This window comes from Diadema setosum, chromosome 11 (genome assembly GCF_964275005.1).
Source record: "Diadema setosum chromosome 11, eeDiaSeto1, whole genome shotgun sequence".
Classification (NCBI taxonomy): Eukaryota; Metazoa; Echinodermata; class Echinoidea; order Diadematoida; family Diadematidae; genus Diadema; species Diadema setosum.
This window is the reverse complement of record NC_092695.1, coordinates 37445684-37459870: the sequence shown is the minus strand read 5'-3', so window position 1 is coordinate 37459870 and position 14187 is coordinate 37445684.

Genomic DNA, 14187 nt, shown 5'->3' with positions numbered 1-14187 from the left:
TGTATGTTTCTTATTTATGCTTAAATGGTATCTAGTTTCACGTTTGTTCATTGGCAACTTCATATAATATCTTGATTAGAATTCCATTCATCTATTCGAGAAGTGTCACAGCATATGATGCCTTTTTGTATTAAACTAGGTTCGACGTTTTCTGTTTTCACCTTAATTCGTCTGACATACCCATAACCAATATTGCATTATTTTTTTTTCGTTTCATTAAGAAAAAACAAAAAACAAAAAACACCTAACAATAACCGAAACCCACCCCACCTTTTCCCCTATACCAATATAACGTCCATCCACTTATACCTCGTGGCTGTGGTCTGTATTCCAGTTGTAACCTTTCCGTACAAGCAAAGTTCTTTTGACGTGTTTGATCGACGAGATGAATACTCTTGATGATATTTCTGGGTAAACTGAGTAATGCATGCACTACTGCGTTGATTTGTAATATCTGAGATAATGTGTGCCAAGATACGATGAGATACATTATCACTGCACTGTTGGAGAGGTGGTCATACATACTACCTTCTTTCTTTACGTAATCTATGAAAATTGTTTGCATGTATTGAAGTGAAACTAATCTGTACAATTCCTCGAGATCGTTGAGTGTCCTAAACTTCTGCAAATAGGATTTGTATTCGAACGCACAAAATCTATGCACTCTATCCCATGTGTTCTGCAGTTGAAACAGGTATGTGTATGATATAATTATGACATATTACATTGTACAAACCGATCCAATCATTTTGTCATAATGGATACACTTGGTCAGTGCAGTCACTTTTCTTGTTGAGAAGGAAACTAGAATAGAAAGAAATTATGTTTCCGCTTTGGCTTTGCTGTTACTGTGTCATTGTTTTTGTTTGTTTGTTTGTTTGTTTCTTTTAAGATAATCGGGTTAGTTTTTACACTCTTGCTCCATTTGTATCTTCACTTGTGAAACAAGATAAACTCACTGATTTTACTTTGTGATGACTGATTTTTTTCTTCCTCTGAAAGGAAAGTACAATATATATGAATTATGCACGTATTTTTCATTTTCACTAATTAATGCATTGTTTGATTTATAAGATTCCTGTTGGATTACACAACACGTATAATAAAGAGACATTGAAAACGTTATCGAGTGTGCACATAATCTCGATTATATTCTTTCCGTACTGTGTGGACCAAGCTGAGTAGCCTGCTGTAATCAACCGCGGCCTCTCCCTTTATTTTGATAACTTCATGCACCATTCATGTCTTCACACGATGCACCACGCGGTACCCCGGGGTACCGCGTTGTATGGCGCCATTTCATAGAAATGGCTCATTACACGATACATTAAATTTGCACCCCTAAATGGTATCACACCAATTAAAACATTTCCTTAATGGAGTCACCATGGACGTCACTCACCCTAAAATTACCCTAAATGTCATATTTCATTATGGGACCAAGTATAATACCCTCACTGGCGTATTACGTTATTGTGCCAAGCCCAATACACTAAACGGCATTTTGAATAGATGCTTCTTGCATTCGTTGAAAATAACAAAATAACACTTTCCAGAAATACAATAGGGGTTTCAGTTTGACAGGTCATACAGGTAGTAAATTCAACCGTATCTAATCCACAACACTTCATAGTATGAAATAGTAAATGCTGAAAATACCCGTTGTGAAATAGAACCTCTAAATGGCGGTAGAAAGAAGGAGCCAGTCAGGTGTTCTGGTTGTCGTTTATGATATTTTCCTCTCATTTTCAAAGAGTATATGGAAATATTAAAAAGTAAAGAAGCTATACGTCTGCTAAATGAGCGGAATAGTCACGGTTCCTGTTGTATTGTGTACTACAGATTCTGTACATTGGTTGTCATGGAAACTGTCTGGAAGATGACGGGCACTGTCATGACACGCGATGGATGTTCGCGGCATTCAATGTCGTTGTGAAATAGGTAGAACATGCAATAAAAGACGTTGTTTGTGTCAGACTCGAAACCTTGTAATATAATCGTGATTTCACGTACGATTCTATACGCCATGTTAGAGTTAACTTTAATAACATGGGGCAGAATCAGACGAAAGATTGGTAGACCGGTGATCATGTGACCTGTGTCGCAATAATCTAATGATGACTTTGCAAGCGAAGAGCATTCTTGCTGTAATGGTGAAATATCGACCCAAATCATGATTTTTGTGATGCATTTTTCTGTCGTTGTTGTTTCTGTTGTTGTTGTTGTTGTTGTTGTTGTTGTGAGTCCAAACCAATTGTAGGGTTTTGTGTTGATGGCATCATCATACGATCATTGTGTCAGCTAGTTTGGGTGTTGGTTGCCACTGGCTGAGACCAATGCCATAAAAATGGTAAGGATGTAAGATTCTTGTCTGATCGCACTTAAATGGCTGAGTGAGGGCAACTTATCAGGAATCAGCCGCACCAGAGGGAAAAAGTCTCGAAATAATGCGTTATGCGTGTAATCGGAAAACACAAAATTCTCCGCTCATATACGAATAATCATATCTTCACAGGCATGATGTGTGTAGGCGCATGGTGCGCATATTGAAGTCATACTCTTGCGGGCGCGGGGGGGGGGGATTGAGGCTGTAATTTAAACAGATCAATATGAGCGAAATCTTAATAAATTTTCGTTATACGTGGGAATTCTTGTTTAGTTTAGGTTCATGAGAATGCACGAAAATGCATCTTTTGAAATACACGCTTTACGCCTTTATGTTTTAACCTTAAGAACATCTGTCAGGAGAAAAAAACAACAACCCACAGCCACCTTAGCCGACACATTAACACATTTTAATTATCGGAAAAAAAAAATATATATACATATATAACGAGTGCTAGTCAAAGGCTCGACAGCCATGAGTTTTTCAGTCCACGAATTGCAGCTCAAGAGTCATACGGGCCAGGAGTTAGACACTAAGAGATCAAGGCCCAAGAGATCGACATCAAGTAAAATAATTCAGTGAGCTAAATGGTCCATGAGCTATAGGGAAGTAAGGTCCACGAGATAGACACTATAGGCAAAAAAGGACCACTAGTAGGTCATAGGTCGCGTTACGACGGACGTTTGGCTTCCTTACTGACTGCAAGTTTTCAACTAATTTTCGATTGTAAGATCTTCGTTTTTTCGGTTTCTTTGAGAAGAGACTTCGTTATAACAGCATAGTAGTAGCAGACATTCCATAAAATTGTCTTGGAAGGAAGTGATTTCAGTGATATTTCTGGATTTCAATTTGGACATTTCTGCATGGAGTGTGCTTACGCAAAAATGGCCGCACCCAACGCAACGTATGAACGTAACAGCCCGAAGCCTGTCTTCGTGTCAGCGAAAGACATACCGCCTTCTAACACCCCACTGACAGGTGAGCATCTGTACATTTCTCTCATGAAAACCATAAAAACTGAGCACATTGCTGGTATTCAGAGAATTGGTGCACTGTGGCGCCTATATCTAACTGAACACGAAGACCGAGTGAAACTCATTGTGCATGGGTTGTGTATCAATGGAGTGAATGTGGCCGTCCATGATGTGAATCCCTACACTAAAGCAAAAGATGAGCATATGACACGAGTGCTCATCAAAGATCTACCGCTTTCGGTGGGGGATGAACTCATCAAGTCCAAGCTCGAAAGCTTGAAGTGTACGATTCGAGGAGAGATAACACGTCAACAGCTTCGTGTCGGTGGTCGCTTGACAACCTGCCTGAACGGTGATCGGATTGTGTACATTGACCCCCCCAGCAAACCCCTCCCTAGATTCTTGACCATAGGCAACACTTTTCGTACGAGAGTTTTTCATGCTGGTCAGCCAGAGAAGCATGAAAGTACAGTCGTGTGTTCCAAATGTCTCGACTCGGGGCATCATGCTTCAACGTGCCAAAATCCTGTCAAATGCCGCTCTTGTAAACAACCAGGGCACTACAGCCACAGTTGCCCGGCAACCAACGCTGCTCAGGAACTAGACGCAGACAATGGGCTTCCAGCTGACAAGTTCACGAACGACTCGGCGAGCACTCCCCACCATGAAGAATTACGTAACACAGCTTCTGCACGGTTGACCGAAGATGACGCATCATCAGTGAACAATGCTCCACGCACGCGGAGCAACGCAGGTACATCCCAAGGGGAAACCAGCACACGCGTGAAACAACCCCGCCAAGTGGAAATCTCAGATTTCTTGCGAAGCAAAAATCCCACCAATGCATCGGCCCAACAGGGATATGATCTTCGTCGCAAACAGAGCACAACCAACGACGAGGAGGAAGGGGATTTTTCTTCTTCTTACTCGAGCTCTAGCGATGAAGAGAGGTCTCCGTTATCGCCTGAAACACCAACACCAGTCAAAAGCAAACATGGAAAGGCTGCTGCAAAAAGGAAAAACAAAGGAAACAACACGAGTAAAAAAAGATGAATGTGAAAGTGTTTAAGTAATCATAGTTCATAAACTCGAACACAACACAATGGCGAAACATAACGCCAAACGAAATGCAACTTATGGAAAAGGAAAAAGCATAAAATGGAATGAAAAGGTAAATTTATTTCATTTTGTTTCTCTTAACGTAAGGGGAATGCGTGATCAGATGAAGAGAAAGAAAATATTTACATGGATTCATGCACAGAAAACTGATATTGCATGTCTTCAGGAGACATATTGGACTAAAGACATAGAAGAACAAGTGGTTAAAGACTGGAGTGGTCGTATATTTTTTTGTAATGGTTCAAATCATGCCAGAGGTGTTTCAATTTTATTACGTAGGAACTTACCTGTAGAAGTGATAAATACTTATTACAAAGGTGATGGAAGATTTATTGCTCTCCGGCTAGGTTATCAAAAATGTTTCTATTTACTCATAAATATATACGCTCCTACAAAACCACGAGATAAACAAATGTTTTATAGAAATGTATTGGTATGGGTCAATAAGATTAAGAAAGTTAATGATTTGATTATTTGTGGAGGAGATTGGAATACACCGCAAAACCCTCAAATAGATACTAGGGGCGTTTCTCAAAAACGCAAGCTTTTACAACCCTTTCAAAAATTTATTCAAGTAAACAAATTAACAGATGTCTGGAGAAAGATGTATCCTCACAAAAAACAATTTACGTGGCGTCAAGTTTCCTTAGGTATTTATTCTCGCCTTGATTATTGGCTGGTGTCTTCTTCTATATGTGATTTTGTGCTTAGTACGGATATTCGTCCAGCACTCAAATGCGATCACAACGCAGTATCACTCAAGTTGAGGGTCTCAAGCACCCCTCGGGGTAAAGGTTATTGGAAAATGAATAATGCTTTGTTATTAAATGAAGAGTTTAAATACTATATTAAGAATGTGATTAAGAAAGTTAATATGGAGTATTTTAATGAAAATTCACAGTTGAGATGGGAAATAATTAAAATCAAAGTTAGAGAATTGACAATTAAATATTCAAAATGTAAACAAAATTTGTTAAATGAGAGAATCAAACAGTTGCAACAGAAATTTTCAGATTTAAGTGAAATGGTAGATAACAATGGAAAAAGTGAAGATATTAAAGAAATGAAAAATGTTCAGAAAGAATTAGATGAGATATATACGCACAAATGTAGAGGTGCATATGTAAGATCAAGAGAAAAGTGGATGGAGTTTGGCGAGAAGTCAACCAAATATTTTTTAAAGCGAGAAAAAATGAATGGAGTTAAAAAAGAAATTGATTGTGTTATTGAAGATGGTAAAAAGTTATTTTGTCAAAGTGAAATTTTGAAAAGTATGGTGAAGTATTATGAAAAATTATATTCTGATATAAATATTGTTGATGATAATGAATTAGACATCTATTTGAAAGGAACAAGGCTAAGTGAGTTAGATGAATTGGATGCAAATAGTTGTGAAGGAATGATTACAGAAAAGGAATGTTATCAAGCCGTTATGTCTATGTCAAATAACAAGGCACCTGGGTGTGATGGGTTAGGCATTGAATTTTATAAATGTTTCTGGATGGATATAAAAGATTTATTGGTTGAGAGTTTAAATGAAGCTAATGTTAAAGGGGAGTTATCTGAAAGTCAAAAACAAGGAGTCCTCACACTTATATACAAAAAAGGAGATAAACGAATTTTAGATAATTGGAGACCGATATCATTATCAAATACAGATTATAAGATAATTGCTCGAGTTATGTCTCGGCGATTACAAAGAGTGATTCATAAAATAGTTTCATGTGATCAGACCGGTTATATAAAAGGGCGTTCAGCTGTAGATAATTTGAGATTGATTCAAGATATTATTGATTATTGTCATGTATATAAAAAAGAAGGTATACTTATTTTTTTGGATTTTCAAAAAGCGTTCGATTGTGTGAGTCATAAGTTTCTTTTGCAAGTTTTAAGAAGGTTTAACTTTAAGGAATCTTTTATTAAATGGATAGATGTTTTATATACGGATGTAATGGCAAAGGTTATTAATAATGGATGGGTTACAAATGTATTCAAAATCAAAAGGGGTATTAGACAAGGTTGCCCCCTATCAGCGTTATTATTTGTCTTAGTAGTTGAGGTAATGGCAACACGTATACGTTCTAATATTAATATACACGGTATTAGTATACCAGTTTATGATGACCCGTCTTATGATGTTTATGATATACGTATTTCACAGTTAGCTGACGATGCTACATTAATTGTTGACTCGGTAGAGTCAGGTAATATTGCAATGAAAGAGGTATTAATTTTTGGTGAATATGCGGGGTTAAAGTTAAACTTTCAAAAAACAAAAATATTACCATTGAATATTGATATTAATGAAGTAAATTGTTTAGAAAATTTAGAATGGACAGAAGAGCCGGTTACATATCTTGGTGTTGTTTTGTGTCAGACAGAAAATGAATTTAATTGTTTGAATTGGTTAGTAAAAATTGAAAAAATTCAGCAAATAATAACAATGTGGAGAATGAGAAATTTAACGTATTATGGGAAAGTAGTTATTATTAAATCTTTACTTGTATCTCAGTTGATTTATCTTTCATCTTGTTATAGAATTCCTCAGAAATATGTAAAACAGTTGAATAAGATATTATTTTCATTTCTGTGGAATTCTAAAAGAGATAAAGTTAAAAGAGCGGTTGTAATGAATGGTGTTTTACAAGGTGGGTTAGGAATGATTGACTTAGATGCAAAAATGAATTCACTTAGGCTTTCTTGGTTGCCGAAATTATTAGATACTAGTGATAAATCCTGGAAATATATATGTAAATTTTGGTTAAATAAAATCGGAGGGGTTTATTTATGTTTACATTATAATTGTTCAGCAACAGATATGATGTTATTGTGTAAAAGATATAAATTACCGGTATTTTATTCTGATCTTCTTTCTACATGGGCAAAAACACATTATAAAAATATATTGCAGGTGACTGATATATCAAATGAAATTATTTGGAATAATACAAACATCAAGTATATGAATGAAGTTTTATTTAACAGATACTGGGTTGAAAAAGGTATCATTTATGTTAAACAGTTGATAGAAAATGAATCATGGAAAAATCATGAACAAATATATGAGACATTGAATTTGACTTCTTTATTAATATTGTTTCAATATGAAAGAATTAAAAAGGCACTGCCACAGGTGTGGTTTGATTTCTTGTGCAAAAGGCAATGTACCAGAGATATTTTGTTTGATAAAGAATTGTTCCAAATAAATACTGGGGATATAATTGAATTGATAGTTTTAAAGACAAAACAGTTTTATTCGTTACTGCTGGATGAAAAGAAATCCGAGCTAAGTGTAATATACTTTTGGACAAAAACATTATATATACCTCCAGAATTTGATTGGAAGGTGTTGTTTGATTTCAAGTTTGGAAAATTATTTAATAATAAAATAAAGCAATATAGTTTTAAGTTATTACATAGAATTTTACCATTTAAAGAAAATTTAGTGAAATGGAGAATTGTGTCTGATATGATTTGTAAGAAATGCAACGAAGTTGAATCGATTTGGCATGTCTTGTTACATTGCCCAGATACGAAGTTATATTGGGAAAAAATATCAAATTTTATATGCGCTTATTTTCATATTGATATCACTGTAAATGAACGAATGATATTAATAGGAATAGATGTAAGAGATAAATCTTTGATGTTGTTAAATTTGATATTAGTTTTTGCCCAATATACGATTTTTCGTTTGTATATACTTAGCAATTATACCGCAAAAGCAACGAATGTATATGCATTATTGACCAACTTCAGAACAGAGCTCAATATGAATTTAAAATTTTTAGTTAAAAAAAACTTACTTGATTTCACGAAAAGGCAACTTCATGAATTAGAGCAGAAGTTGAATCACATAAATGATATTTGATTAACTGTGGATGCGGAAATTAATATGTTGAGGTAATGTCACACTTATGAAGTATTTTGGATATATTTGAAGTATATAATTTCCAGAGGAATCGAAATTCATGTGATGATTATGATTTGACAATCTATTGTTCTGTGTTCGTATATCTTGTTCTCTTCTGTGAACCTTTTTAGATATTTGAAATGAAATAAAGTCCCTCGAAGGAGGATAAAGAAAAAAAAAAATATTGAAGTCATACTCTTGCGGGCGCGGGGGGGGGATTGAGGCTGTAATTTAAACAGATCAATATGAGCGAAATCTTAATAAATTTTCGTTATACGTGGGAATTCTTGTTTAGTTTAGGTTCATGAGAATGCACGAAAATGCATCTTTTGAAATACACGCTTTACGCCTTTATGTTTTAACCTTAAGAACATCTGTCAGGAGAAAAAAACAACAACCCACAGCCACCTTAGCCGACACATTAACACATTTTAATTATCGGAAAAAAAAAATATATATACATATATAACGAGTGCTAGTCAAAGGCTCGACAGCCATGAGTTTTTCAGTCCACGAATTGCAGCTCAAGAGTCATACGGGCCAGGAGTTAGACACTAAGAGATCAAGGCCCAAGAGATCGACATCAAGTAAAATAATTCAGTGAGCTAAATGGTCCATGAGCTATAGGGAAGTAAGGTCCACGAGATAGACACTATAGGCAAAAAAGGACCACTAGTTCGGCGCGACATCACGGGGACCTTTTGGCCTGGGGTCGAGCTCGTAGGTCTTATTTGCATAGTGTGTATATAGCTCATGGGCCTGTCCTACTTGTTGACAAGCTCGTGGGCTTTATGACTCGTTAGAGTACGGCCCATAGACCCTTATTTAATGTCTAGCTCATGGACAGTATGACTCATGGTCTGTATCTCATGGGATAACCCTATATATATATATATATATATATATATATATATATATATATATATATATATATATATATATATATATATATATATATATATATATATATATATATATATATATATATATATATATATATATATATATATATATATATATATATATATATATATATATATATATAACATGCAGTGTACCGGTGTTTCGTTAGGACGTCATCTAGTTTCTACCAGCGCGTGTGACTTTTCCTCTGCCTTTGCCACATTCTTTAACATTTACTGACTTCCAAAAAAAAAAAAAAAAACAGAAACCTATACTCAATGTTTTCTGATCCCAGCCCTGATTCTGAAATATGATATGCAAATCCAGCAACGATTTGAGCGATAGAATTCCTGAAAACTATTGGAAGACGCCTTGCAGTCTTCAAGAGATATTACTGTAATAGGCCAATAAGTAGAAGTATTAATGTTGTTGTGTCTACTTCCGTGAAAGGATTCATATGCATGTCGGGTGAAAAAAAAAGGCCGAATTCAACAATAGAAAGGGCTTAAACGTGTTCTTTTAATACAAATTACCAAACATTCAGAACACGACAGACATACGGACGTGTTTTAGAAAGAGAGGGAAAAAAAGAAGAGAAATACTGGTAGAGAGGGAGAGATTGAACCTTGAAAAGGAAAATATTGTCTTGGAATTTTTACTTCGTCTTCTTTTATGTGCTCCGAATCGTTGTTTTTGTGTGATTTGTCGGAAGCACAGAAGGACGAGTGACTAATAACTTGGAGATAATTGCTATTAATGACGGCGGATAGATTTAATGTAAGGAAAGCAAAAAATGGTACTTTCTCTCTATCTCGTGCATGTGAGTGCGTATAAAAACTTTAATTTGACACATCATTAAGGTACGAATTGAGGGCCTTTTGAGAATGAAATATTAAAGAGTGGAAAAACACAGAACTTTATGCCATTAAGCAAAAATTATTACCCTAAACATATTTTTAAAAAAAATCAGGTCAGTTAATTGCCCTTTTCCCGATTCGTTCGCATTTGCACCCAAATGCATCTTCATCATTGTGTTTATGGAAACAATGGGACAGCATATTACCATCTGTTATATGATTGGTTCTACAAAGCGTATGCCGCAACATAATAATACCCCACTTCCTACGAAATTTTGTAATCCCAATAGGCTATACACGGGATCCGCCTGGTCGCCGTAGATAATGGATTAAAACCGCTTATCGCTTCTGGCACAATTCAGGGCATACATCATTACTGAGCAAGGATAATGCGGCGTTGTTGCCACCATTAGTAATTTCAATATCCCAGTCGGGGGCAAAATTCCTTTTTATGACGTCACAATCCTTTTCACAATGATCAAGATGAGATGTAGCTGATGTAGATTTAAGGGATTCAAATGTAATGTGATTTTGCCGGGTAACGATTCAGGCTTATCAGTCGCTTTGTTCTTTAAGTGCTGATTGACACAAAAAATAAACAACAATATCCTTGTACACATGCACTGTCCAATTATCTTGGCACAGAAAGGGGCAACTACTCTCTTCTTCTGCCTTTTAGACAGAGGAAATCTTATCATCAAAAAATTCCATGTCAAACAAATACAGTAGATTGTTTTGTTCAAAGTTAGGAGTTGGAACGGTTCGTTATTCCAAAGTTCGTTATTCCGAAGTTTCATAAATCCGAAAAAGAAATATTTCGTCAATCTGAAGGTTCGTTAATCCGAAAATATATATAATAAGGGTCATGATTCCGAAAATAAAGTAAACTTTATTCAGTGACAAAATACGGTGTTCTTACAAAAAAAAAAAAAAAAAAAAAATCCTTAACCTGAAGGTTCGTTAATCTGAAAGTTCGTTAATCCGAAAATAAGAGGTTCATGATTCTGAAAATGAACAAGACTTATATAATGAGTTTTGACAAAAACACACAGACACACACGATATGCATACTCATTGACGAACTGGAATGCAATTGTAATCTGTGGTTGTTCTTGATGAGAAAAGAAGCATTTTCTCTTTCCTGCTTCCTGTGGCACCTTTCCACTCTTCAAAATTATCATCAGGATGTGTCATGCATGACGTAGAAACAAGAAGTTACCATGGTTACTCGAAGGGAAAAAATGCCGCAGATTAGTCATTTTACGGATTAACAAACCTTATTCTGTTTTCGAATTACTGAACCTTATTTCCGTTTCGGATTCACGAACCTTCGCAACGAACCTTCGGAATAACGAACCTTTTTTTTTTTTCATTTTAGGATTAACTAACCTTCAGAAAAATGAACCTTTTTTGTCCTAGGAGAAATAAACCTCTATGAATAAGAAGTTTGTGTTGTTCGGAATCACGAATCTTCGGTATAACGAATCTTATTTCATTTTTGGATCAACGAACCTTCGGAATAACGAGCATCACCCATGTGTTCCACTGGTGTAGCAGTCATACAATGCGTTTTCTTTACGCAAACTTGTTTAAGCGAAACGCGTATCTTTCCTATATAATGTAGTGTATATATATATATATATATATATATATATATATATATATATATATATATATATATATTGTGCAAGGCATATGACATTGATTTTGACCAATCATTGTTGGTTTGTATCGGGTAATGTCTAATTTAGGAATTGCCCACCGGAGGAACATTAGGCACCTTCCTTGCAGTGGTCCCATGAGGAAAACAGGGCTGAATAAGTCAGGAGTAATCAGACAGAGAGAGAGAGAGAGAGAGAGAGAGAGAGAGAGGGGAGGGGGTGGTGGCTGAGAGATATCTACGAATTACATTAACACACGCACAATAATACAGAACACACGTCATTATCCCACACTTCTGGAGGAGATGGTGAAAACATGGCGCAATCAGTATTCAAGCAAGAGAGAGAGAGTTTGAGCATGAACGTATCTCACTGGTATGAAATTCCAAACAATGGGAAAGTTGAAGCGAAGAGATCTTTTTGTGTAAGCCGAATTAACTTTGAACAAATGAAAGTGATTACACATACGGATGTAAATGATGCACACTACTGTTTAAACTTCACACTTCTGTTACATGAAGAGGTAATACGTTTCGAAAGAGAAAGAAAGCAAGTTTTTGCAGTATGAAGGATATATAGATCATGAATCTTTAAATACATTAGTTTTTTCTTTAATAGTGGTGCACAGTGAGCATGATAGTGACTACCTGTACATAAGCGTACTCCTTTCTTTCGTAGTTTTGCCTAAAGCGATCATTATTTGACAAAACATCTCTACCCAATGGCCCGAATTCACGAAGGCGGTACAAATGAAACCATGGTTTAAACCATGGACAAAAACCATGGAGTGTCAAGTGTCGCACGGAATATTTCGTTACGAAATTGGTCATTTCGTCGACGAAATGACCGCTCCATGGTTTTTGTCCATGGTTTAAACCATGGTTTCATTTGTACCACCTTCGTGAATTCGGGCCATTCTGTTTGTGTTGTCCGTAGAAAATATAGGGTATAGACCCTACTTAGACCGAAGAGGCCATGGATGTACATACCCTCAGTATATGAGACTATTTTGTTATGATTATTACTATTACTGTCATTAACGTATCGTAAATATCGCCATTATCAACACTGAAATTAAGACCTCATAAAACATTAATGACTAAATACAAGGATGCCGAAATGACGAATAGGCGATAACATTAACAGGCAATGATTGTGCTCTAATTACAAATAATATTCTCTGGCTAAAATAAAGGTGTGGTTTTCATTCCACGAGTTTGAGCTCCACGGTGTCTAAGGTGTATGAACAATAAGACATGCAGAAAGATCTTGGCCTAGTTACTTTAATGTGAGGTCCCTCCAGCTAGCTAGCCCCCCCCCCCTCTCTCCCCCTCCCCCTCCCTCCCCCTCCCCCCCCCCCCCCCCGCTCCCCCTCCCCCCCCCTCTCTCTCTCTCTCTTCCCAACGTTATTTACTATCTCGACATACAATGACAAACGATGTAACATGATAAGCCTAGACTGTCTTGGCTAGCAGAATCATAAATATAAAGATGCAAGCAATATTGTGCCAGCTTTTCGAGACCGTGAAGGCAATGTACTGTATACACATTGGGTGTAAGTGGAATATCATTTTTTAAGTCCAAAGTTAATATAGGAACCAAGACAGACAGACAGACAGACAGACAGACAGATAGATAGATAGATAGATAGATAGATAGATAGATAGATATATTGATTGACTGAATGATTGATACACATGTAGATACATTGTCTGAGTGATCGTTCGTTAGGTTAACATTATATTTCATCAAGTTGGAGGGTTGCTAGAGAATGTCATCAGTATAATTTTCGCGTACATGTATAAATCAAGCCATGTGATTAAAGTTTCCATGATTTCCTACATAATAACTCAGAAAATAAAACAAAACAAAGAGAGAGAGAGAAAAAAATGCTGTGAAAGTAAACTGGTTTGTGTGTTCGGACTTTCCTCTCCTCTAGAGAATTGTTGCATCCTTTGTAAAGACACGCATGGATTTATGAACACCATTCTGAAAACATCCTTCCACAATTTCGAAATTATTCCACTCTTAATCCCCTGCCCTTCACTCTTTGCAACGTGATGCGGAGAACAATAACACAAGGGTGACCCTAATAATCTTGTCCTTTGGCATTCTTTTACAAATCCTCAATATCACTTCCCTTCTTTCATGCGTTTGTTTGCTACATCGGGTTTTCCATTAAATTCCTACGGTTTATTGTTGTTGTTGGTGTTATTATTAATTACATCGGTGTTGAATGTTGTTGTTGTTGTTTTTTTTTTCTTCGCTGGAGCGTCTGGTCTAACTGTGGAATACAGAACAGTACTCATGAGAAAAGAAATATTCGAGGAGACTGCACGCAAGGTCAGTGAACTGATGTCAGTGAGATTATAGC